This window comes from Strix uralensis, chromosome 6, assembly GCF_047716275.1.
Source record: "Strix uralensis isolate ZFMK-TIS-50842 chromosome 6, bStrUra1, whole genome shotgun sequence".
Classification (NCBI taxonomy): domain Eukaryota; kingdom Metazoa; phylum Chordata; class Aves; order Strigiformes; family Strigidae; genus Strix; species Strix uralensis.
The window spans coordinates 33,220,083-33,231,072 of NC_133977.1; positions in this window are offsets into that span (position 1 = coordinate 33,220,083).

Genomic DNA, 10,990 nt, shown 5'->3' on the forward strand with positions numbered 1-10,990 from the left:
GTATTTTTATCATTAATCAACCTTGTTCAGCTTCTTCCCTGCTGGGTGAACGACCGTAGCTGGGGGTGGTGTAGGAAGAGCCAGCGCACGCAGGACGAGTGCCCACCGCCCCTTTGCTGGGGACAGCCTGGTGTCCAGGTGTGCCGGGCAGTACGGTGGGTGTTTGGCGGTGCAAGGGTTGGCCTCCATCTGCCTTGGCACTCAACAGGCAGATGAAACAGCTTTTTACAGTGAAGAACTGTGCCTTGGGTCTGAAATCCTCCTCTTGCTCCTCAGTCTGCCCATCTCATTTTCTTTTGCTAGTTTGGATCTTTGGTTGAAGGCCGTGCAAATGGTCAACTCAGCACTGTGCTGCTCAGGAGGCAAATGGCATCCAACCTCCTTTCTCGATATTTTTTCCTTCTTCTCTCTTGCCCAATTAATGGCACTGTACGTTTGGCACTTGTTAAACTGCTGAAGCCATTAGTGAGTAATCTGGAATACCGGTAGCCTGATTGGCCTTGAATGGTAGCCAGCTTGTTAACCATGACATCAGTTTGAACGGCGATGGAGCTGTGCCAAGTATCTTCTCTTATTAGGCACCTGATGAGTCTCTTCACTCAAAAAATCAGCTGCTTGGTAGTACATAATATCCTAGTGTGAAAGTAGCTTAATTTATTAAGTCTGTGGGCTTTTCTTCTTTTCTGTTAGCGTAGTTACTTCATGTTGTGTTTAGTACTTTTGCATAATATCATGGTAATTCTTTCTTTCAAGCTATCCTTGCATTAGCAGCAAGCAATTCTGCCCCGCATTTAGGAAATAATACATATTGATGCCATTTGATTTCAAACAGGAGTTCTTTTGCTTACCAGCAAGCTATCAAGTATGATCAGTCCAGAACTTACTCCATTTTTTTTGATCTCAGAGTCAAAGTAGCTGGCATTAAAGAAATACAGTCTCCAGAAATGCTTGAACATTTCTGTGCATAGGCTGTGCCTATGTTGGTACTAATTGCTGAGAAACATAGACTTCTTCCAAAAAAAAAAAAAAATAATCATAGCTTGCCAGTGATGACATCACTTGTCAGGATCATTCTGAATTATAGGCTTTAGTAAATGTTTAGGATAGGACAATTGCACACTGTGCTTCAGACCAGTAATTCCTTACAGCTGGTTACACCATAATAAAATTAAAATTAAGGATTCTCGGTTTTCCCTTCAGTCTTTTGTCAGTTACTTCTTGGACTTGGGCATTCATTTTTTTTCTTGGCTAATCATGTGTTAATGCACAAATATAAAATATTTGAGAATAATTTACCTTCTGTTACAGGGTCATGACTCATCTGGTTTATAGTCTGAATGGTTTTTGAAAATACAGTTTTGAACACCATAAACGAGTACATCAAATGGCTGACAAAAGCCTTAGTTACTGTGAACTAGAGTGTACCATGAGCTAGGAGCTTTGCTTCCAAGCCCCTTAATTAGTAGACCAGGTCTGGATCTCAGTTACACTGTTGTAATTCTGTTCCCTCCAGTAAAACAAAAATTGGTGTTTGTATTTGCTACAGAGGTCAGTTTATGTTTATGTTTACATCAGTCAAGTTGAAAATGAAATGCTTTTCAAATTTTTTTCTACAAACTGTGAATGAAAAGTATCTTATATGTAAGAGCTCTTATTTTATGTAATTAAACAGTTGGGCATTTCACACATTCAGACTTTCCAGCCCTTCGTAGTAGATGCATAGCCCAGGCGTTCATAACCACATAGGGATTTCTGCTGTGGTTAAAAGTGAGTCATATGGGCTTTCAAATCATGAATCATTTATCAGCAAGAAAATTGCTGATAACAAATGCTTTGCAGTGAATCAGAGATTCTGCTCTTGCAATTATGGGTTTGGTCTTTCAGCCCTTTTAAGGTGTGATTCAAAGGTCTTGAACATCCGCTACACTGTTAACCCTAAACAGATTAAATCCTGTTGAGGAGGGGTAAAATGTGTACACAGTGGAGAGGCTGAGCAAGGTTATGTATCACTTTGTTCCTCTGTGTTGGTTTAAACAAGCCTGGAGGTCGGTGTTACTTCTGTTGTGTAATTGGACACAAAAGAGATGAAGGGTGGCAGGACCAAGTGTTGTGGGCAGACTAGTAGCAGCTGTATAGGAAATGTTTTTTCTATCTAATGAAAGAGCCTGAGATGTTGGATTTGTTTCATCCACCAAAAAGAGGGAAAAGAGAGCCCAGACAAGATCCCAGGAGAGTGAATACTCTGGCATATGGGAAACCCAGGTTGGAGTCACAAAATAAGCATAAGTTTATATCCCAGTCCCCTGGGATAATTTGGCTTCTGTTGTAAAGGAGTTATCCATCCATCTCTGACCCAATAACTACATCCTTATTTGTTCAAACTAGAGCAACTCCTACAGAAGGTACTGGAAGAGACTTGCTTTCCAATCTGAATCAAGAAAAGCAATTTAGCAAATATCCATTTCCTCTTTCCTCTCCCTGCAAAATTGCGTTCTGGACCTGGTAGCCCCATTGACCCCCAAACCCCTCCTAACTAGTTGCAGTTGGGTGAAACAGCCTTGGGAATTTTTCTGAACTCCCACACAGGCCAAACTAGGTCCTCAATCTTGCTGACTTAGAATTCTCTCAATAGTCATTGATATTAATGGTCAAAAAAGATTTTACTCCCATTTAATTTGGGAGTAAAAAAGCAGATGCAACTCCCATCATGAGTAAGCTCTAAGAGAATGCTTCAGACAGAAGATGGAATTCAGATTGAATTCAGATGGAATTGCTTCATGGGTGCTTTTGAAATTGCTTCATGGGTGATTTTGATTTTAGAGGCTAACTTTTTCAAAAGAGAAGTCTGGACCTGGTGACTTAGCATACAGGTGTTTTCTTAGTCTGTTTTCCTTTTAGAAAATCAAAAGCAAAATCACTCTCCATATTCTTGATAGTGCTATATTACAAGAAAGAAATGTTGCCTGTATGGATTTCCTAGAATAATACTAAGCCCCTGCCAACTGCATTTTACAAATTATGAAACAAGCCATTTGCTCAAAACAACGCTCAGGGGAGTGAGGACTGTTGTCCACGTGCACCTCATTTTAATTTAATAGGCTTACTTTAGTGTGATTGGGTTTGTAATGGTACACTGGGATTGCAGGAGTAAATTCTGAAAACTGAGAAGGGGGGGAGGAAATTAGCTTTTATCAGCAGGTGCTGAGCATCAGGGCCAAACGCTGGCATTTCCTTTGCCTTTGGCAGCCCAGCATCCCTGAGCGTTCCATGGCTCCACTGGAACCGCGGGTGTGCAGCCCTTTGGCTAATCCGGCTGTGTACATAACTGCTCTGTGCTGGAACTGATTGGAAATCAAAATTTCTCCCGTTATTTTCTTTGGCTAGTCATGAGAAGATGCTATGCTTTCTCTGTGCATCCTGCTTTTATTTACTGATTAAGGAAGGAGGGTACCTGGTGTTTCAACAAAGGAAATGACTCCAAATCCCGTTTTATCTGCTGGCAACCAGGAATCCTGGAATGCCTGACTGACCAGCACTGCTGAAATACTCCTTGTGAAGCACCCTCTACTGGCTTGGCTTTTGCCAAGGTTTTGGCAGGCACTGTGTGATGCAATGTTGCAAAAAATCTCAGTATCTAACGGAGCAATTTCCAGGCTGTGGTTTCCAAGGAGTTAAGCTGAACTGTAAACTCTGTGTATTCATCAGCCCAGTGTAGCTGGTTTTGAGGTCAGAAAAAAGATGTTCTGTTAGCCAAAAATTTAGGGATTTACAGCTCCAATGCTGGCCCATAATTAAATCCAGGAGGATGTCTGGGTGTTTCCATCCAGCTGCTGGACCTGGTCCTTGGTTTGTAAGATTCCTGCCCCCAGAAGTCCTCTATCCTCCTGCCCAGAGCACTCGCCACTCGGGAGACAGTGCTCCTTAAGGAACAGTTATTCTGTGTTTGCTTAGAAAGCATCATAGTGCTAATTATTCTCATTAGCTTTGAGCCACTAATAAATTATCTTTACTATTGCTCTTCCATCACTCAGTAATGAGAACCATTTAGTCAGATTTTGCAGATACTGCTCCCTCCCTCTCTACAACACACGATTCCCTCCCTGCAAGCATTCATCATAGGGAAAAAGCTTCTACGTGAACAAAATCTTTTCAAATTAGTCTCTGGTGCCCCAGTTAAGTGGGTGTCTACATTGCAGGCATGCAGAAGAGCCTTCTTCATTAATATGTGCAATTCTGCGTGAGCTGATTAGCTCTTGCAGCTCATTTGGTAGCAAATGTGTAAATCCGTCACACTCCAAATGCCAAATATGTGCACAGCTAAATTATGGAGAAGTAAGAAACTGCAAGAGTTGGGAGTCTTTACTTGGAAAAAGAGGTCCTTATCCCATGTATTAAATTGGAGCTCTGGATTTATCTAGAGCATTTGTCACTCCTCTGTTTTGTCATTTTTCTGCTTGCAAAATGAATAATTCTTCCCATGCTGTTGATGGTCCTTTCAGTATGTGTGGGTGTTTAATTTTGTGCCTAACATTTGTAACAGGCACCTGATAGCTAGTCTCAGTTCCCATAAAACAACAATAGCAACACAATGCAATCTTCCTTGCACAGTACATGAAACCAAATTAATCAGTTACCAACTATGTATTATTAATAATACAGTTAGCATCACTTTTGTTGTTCCTTTTTGTTTGTAAAAAACTTGTGAAGAGAAAGGGGGCGGGAGAAATGAAATTAGGTTTTTTTAAGTGTCTGTGTCTTTTAGCCAGGGCAGTGCTGCACAATTAAATATGTAATGGTGTATCTGCCCGCAGGAGGGAAGCATTAAAAAGTGTCACCTGTGTATGGGGAGGGGCTGGTCTACTGCTGCAAACATTAAGTGCCCTCAGTTACAGATCTGGGACCAAACAAGGAAATTGGCCTTAAGAGCCCCTAATTTATGCATGCTTTACTCCTCTTCATGCCAAGTAGCTGCAGAGCCAACCCAGCCTCAAGGCCTGGACTCACCAGCTCAGGCCAGCCAAGCACCCTCCATTTTACTTTCTCTCTGCGTGCAGAGAAATTGCAGCACAGACCCAGCTTGATCTTGGACGAGAGCAATATTCTGGCATTACCTTTTGGCCATATCGGTTATGGGGAAAAAGCTTCCCACTTCCCAAAAATTCTGGCCTGGGAAGCTGTCTTTCTCCAAACTGAGCATAAACTCTCAAGATAACATTTCTAGGAAAATGTGCAGCATAATAACGAAGCTCCCACCCTGTAGCCTCTAGGTTGCTGGTGAGGGGATGCTTATTACTGTACCCCAGCCCGTTGACATGGAACAGGGTGATCAGGTCCAACGTTTCCTATTGCAGTCCCAAAATGTACTGAGACGTCTCCAAGCATGTGGGATTTGCTTACTGAGAGGGAAAAGACAGCTCTGTCCTTTCAAGACACTGTGGGCTGAGGCTTTTTTTTTTTCCCTTTTTGAAGAGGAACAAGCTGCCTTCAAGGCAGACCTTCCTTGATACAGCAGGAGGAGAATGGGGCCACAGGAGAGCCACTGCAGAAACACAGAGCCTCTGCATGATGCTGCCCAGCTCCTTGCAGGTCCCTTAGGACTTTGGGGTCCATCACCCCTTCTACCTGCAGGAAGCCATAAAAAGATAGCCACAGGACTCCTAACTTTCTTAAAACCTACCTCTCTGCTGAAGCCTTCCTTAGGTGAGAGAGCAGAACAAAACGAGGGGCTGCACAAGTCACAGCAGCAGAGTTAGAGTTCACCGTGTAATAAAGTCATGTCTCCAGCGAGGTACCGCAGTATTAGATGCATTAGGTATATTTTGGATGGATGTATAATCTTAATTGTTGTGTATTGTTTGTATTGTAGTTCTGAGATCCAGGTCCTCATTATGCTAGATGCTGTACAAATATATAAGAGACTGTCATGCATGGAAAGGCTTTTATTATGTAAATAGTCAGGTTGGGAAAAAAGAAGTAGTGTTATCTCTGTTTTACAGATGAGGCAGTGAGAGGGAAAAAAAAAAAGAGAAAGCATTTTGCCCAAGGACACGCAAAGTCTGTGGGTCAGTGGTGGACTTGAAATTCAAGTCTCGATTTAGTTTCTTACCAGCTCTTCTTTCAATTTGTGCACTGCCCACAACATAATTAAAAATTAAGCACAAAGAAGACAATACCATGTGTAATTTATCTCTATCTGGAACAATCATCCACTACCTCTCAGCCAAATCCTCCCCAACTCTCTCTGTTTCTTCAAAACCTGTATTTCTTCCATGCCCAATGCCTGTGATCACCTTGAGAGACAGGTCACTGTACACGTTGTCCTCTGGTTTTCTGCAATATATATCATGTTTGAGTTGGAGTACAAACCTGTTCAGGAAAAGACCCTGTTCCATGTGGGGCCATGTCTCAGTCAGAGCAGCCTGCTGAATTTATGTTCTGATTCTTTTAAAAGGTGGTACTAGCAATATTTAGAATAAAAAAGGATGCACGTACATTTCTGCTAGTGAATATAGCGAGGCATCCAATATGCTTATAACTGCTGCTCAACACTACCTGCTAGTCAAAAATACATATCAATGTACATAACTAATCTATACAAAAGACAAATAAAACATGGATTTCACTGAAAAGGCACAATATATTTTGCTTTGTTTACATCAATGTTTTATGTCAGGCTTTAGGAAAGAATGTGGGAGGAGAGAATTATAGAAGTCATGACAGTCACTGTAAAACAGAATAAAATGGAATTGGCATTTACTAAGGCTAGATAATACCAGACTAATTCAATAGCTTTCTTTGATACAGTAATTAATTAGCTAGACAAAGAAGAGAAATCTGACTGCCTGGACTTCAATAAAGTAGCTGATGAGGAGCCGTGTATAAAATTATATCTCCTACCTGGAGAAGTCTGAGATTTACAGAGGAACTGCAAGGCATGCACAGTGTTAGAAGAAGAGAAGCTCAGCTGTGTTGAAAGGGAATTATTCAGACCCGCTAAAATGTAAGCCTTAAGACTTATTATTATTACTGTTATTTTCATTAATGACTCATTTGGAAAACAGAGGTGTCTGATCATTAAAATGTATTAAAGTCACAAAGTTAGGAGGTATCATTGGTGTAGAGAAAGTTCAGAATATCCCACAGCAAGAACTGAATGTCCTTGAAGAGCAAGACCAAGGTATAAGATAGAGAGCTAGCAGCAGAAGAAATTCTGCAGGAAACGAGCAACAAGACAGAAAAATTCTAACCATTTGCCCCAGTGCGGTGTGGGCATCCAAAAGGCAACTGAAACTCTAAAATGCAATAGGAGAGATATTTCCAAAAGAGCGAGGGAAGCATGATCGTCCTTGCATAAGACCCCAATAAGGTTTTGTTGGGAATAAACCACATGATTCTCATCCATCACGTTGAAGAAAGATGGATTCTTAATGAAATGGGTACAGAAAAGGGCTGCTAGGATGAGAAGGAGACTGGAGAACCTTTCATGAAAGGAAAGTGTGCATACACAGCTCATTTAGCCTAGCAGCTGAAGACCAAGAAGCGGTTTGATTACTCTTTGTAAATACATCAGTTAGCGGAAATATTAAAGGTAGGCAATCTTAGCATATGAGTAAGTGGATATGAATTGGCCATGAATAATTTAGACTACCAATTAGGTGTTCTTTATCCACCTGCATAGTGACGGTGTAAAAATTATAGGGACAAAACCATACCTAGTTTTAACATGAAGCTCACAATATATATTAAATGGATTATGTGATCCAGTTGCCTGCAGTACCTGGGGACTGGATTTGATACCCAGAAAGTCCTGCTGGTCCTGTGTCTTAGGATATTCCTATGTCTTAGTGGGTTTCTATTATAGTAAGCTACCATCTCCATCTTATAATCTTATTAGATATTACAGTACCTAATAATCCCTTCAGTCCTAAGAAACCTTTCTATCCTTCAGAATTAAATTTCAAATAGAACATTCTAACTGTGGATTACAAAGCCATATATGTTTCTTTTTTCTTAAGTAAGTTTGTTGTGGCTATAAACAAAGACAAATTTCTCTAGGGACCAAGAGTTCCTTGAAGATAAATTACAGTGTTTATGGCACAACTGTACTAGCAAATAACGATTTTCTTCTTTATTGTGATTGTTTAAATGGCTCCTAATGAAATTTTTGGCCTCATGAAGTGATCAGCTTGGAATGACTTTCCCTTCTATGAAAATATTTAAATACAAACAAAGTCTGCCAATGTGTTCAATTACAGTCATGTAGGGAACTAAAGGAATTATGTGTACTAGGAGCATATTCATGTGGCTTTCCAGATCAGCTGCTTCTACCAGAGAGGGACTAAAGTAAGCAGAAAAGCCCCAAAGAGAGACTGTCACTGTTGGAATGGCTTGGGACACGATCATCAGAAAAGCTCACTTGTGTTATTTCCATAAGCCCACAATGCTGATGGCCCTGTAAATAAAAATGCATTAACAACATGTCGCTTTTCAAACTAATTGAGATGCAGTGTGAAGATTACTTTTCAGAAATATGATGTTCTTTATGCAGGAGATCATGCTGGGCCCTGCTGCAACAAGAGCCATTGGGATAATGCTGTATTTTTTTCTAACATCTGCATTTATTACTAGTGAGATACTTTATGTGACATTATGAGGTGGCTTCAGACTTGAAAAGCCCTTGAGAATTAAACACTATTGTTCCATGAAAGAAACTCTTCTGCCCAGCACAGGCCCTTATGACTGAATCAGCAGAGAAGGCTTTTAAAAGAGAAGCAAGGAAATAAACTGGATATTCTGCTGATGATTTTTATGACCTTGCTCACACTTCTGCTGATGCTGTGTTAGCAGGAACAGTTCATTCCAGTGAATATAATCTTAGCTCTTGTGATTATGGACACAGGTTTCTCTAAAACCTCTAAAATCAGATGCAATTTTTTTAGAGTGCAGAATTGTTAGAAAGTCATGGGTTCTTAGCCAGCGCCATAATTTCAGGGTCCTGATTTGGAGTTTTAAGCACTCGTGATGAAGCTGGGCTGCACTCAACATAAATTCACTGATTCAACATACCTGTTTTTTCATGGGAATTGGCATTATCATCCAAGAACACATCATTAGCACACTAATTGATTATTAGTCCAGTTTCCCAGCTAAAGTCCCATCTTGAATAATACCTCCAGCTTCAAGCACCAAACTTTAAGAAAGACATAGGAAAAAAAAAAAAGGTCGAGAGAAAGGAGCAATAGAATTATAAAGGTGTTTAGTATACAAGGGTTTTTTTTAAAAAAAGATGAAAGGCTTTGGTTTTAATTAGTCTAAATCAGAGAAAGCTTTTATTTTCCCTTTAAAAACAGGGATCAGCAATCTGATATATTACACAGTTTTATTTGCTGCAAAGAAAACTGAAGCTGAATTTTCTGAATGACCTTCAGAGGATCCTTTCAGACCTTTACCTCTGTGCTTCTCCTGTGACTCCACCACCGACAAGCACAACTACTGCCAGCTCCTCAGGCTGGATATTTTTCCTTGGGGAAAACTGATTTAAAAGTTGTGTTTAAATCCAGTGGACAGAGCCTAAGGGTTTGTCTTCCCTACCCGTAGTCATCGAAAACCGAGGCGTATAAATGTGGCTGGACATGTCTGCTCCCCCTGCAGTGACTGAGAAGAAATAGCAACAATGAACTGCTTCACAGTGGGCAATTTCCAGATTAAACTTTGGTGAGATAAATCTCGTCCTAACTTGTCTCTGAGTTGTCCCTGTTGGGTTTTGCCTTCAGCTGGCTGACGACACATCAAGCAAACACATGGCTTCATTATTTTGCTGTACTCATGAAGATACACCTCACTATCATCTCTGAGGAGTTTGGCACCACAGGGACTTCTTTGGCACCTCTGACGCTGTCCATACCCTGCCTCGTACTCCTCTTCATCTCCTCATTTCTTCTTCTCCTTTTGAAACACCTACATTACTCCACCTTGGTTTCCCTTTGCACTGACTGGATTTACTTCTTGCGAATCTCAGTTTTATCTCTGGCTGCAGCTTTCACTAATTTATTCCCTGCGTGGTGCCCTTCTAACAATGTTTTACTGCCTTCATGTCCTAGGGGAGTCAATGGGACAAGAAAGAAAAAGCTATTTTAAATGTAACTGGCTTGTTAGCCATGCAAATTCTTGACTAACAGAGATGATTTAAGTTCACCGTGAAAGCTGGGAGCACTGGAGCTGTAATCCCACTTCTGACCCTGCCACCACCTCCCTCAGTGACCTTGTGCAATTTATTTAACCTCTTGGGGCCAGGTTCACCTGAAAATAAAGAATATTAAGTTTTTTTCCCCTAGGAATGTGTAAGTCTTAACTAATAGATGTGTCTATAATTTTTGAACTCCTGTTTATGTAAATGCAAAATGCTTATCTTTTTTCCTTCAAAACATTTACAAAAGGTCAAGAGAATTTTAGGGTTGAAAGATAAACAGTTCAGAAGAACTGGAAAAATTAAAATTACACACGTATGCACTTATCACAAACCTTTAGGCAGCCTCTAATTAAGTAATCACTACTTCTCAGCATTATAGTAGATGCTATCATAAGCTGTTAAATTGTGTAGCAGCTTGTAATACCATGCACTCTGTTTATACAGGATAAGGACTCTCTGGAAATTATTCAGATTAATGTATCATCTTCTGAACATATGCTACAGTTGTGCCTAGTCAGTCAGGATTGAGATGTTCCCACGCTCAGTTCTACAAAAGCCCAACAGGGAACACAGTTTCTTCCTGACAGGCCAAGATACTAACTTGGAGATGCAAAGTTGCTTATTCAAACACGCAGACCCTCCATCCCTTGAGAGGCTTAAGGCAGCCTTGTTTGTGGTGCACAGCTTTGGCAGTTGCCCCCTTCTCTCACTGCAAGAAGGATGCTCAGAAAAGGGTCTTTTCCTGTGGTCTCAAGGATATCAGTTTTTGCTTGAGCTTTTACATTCAGAAAAAAACTGAAT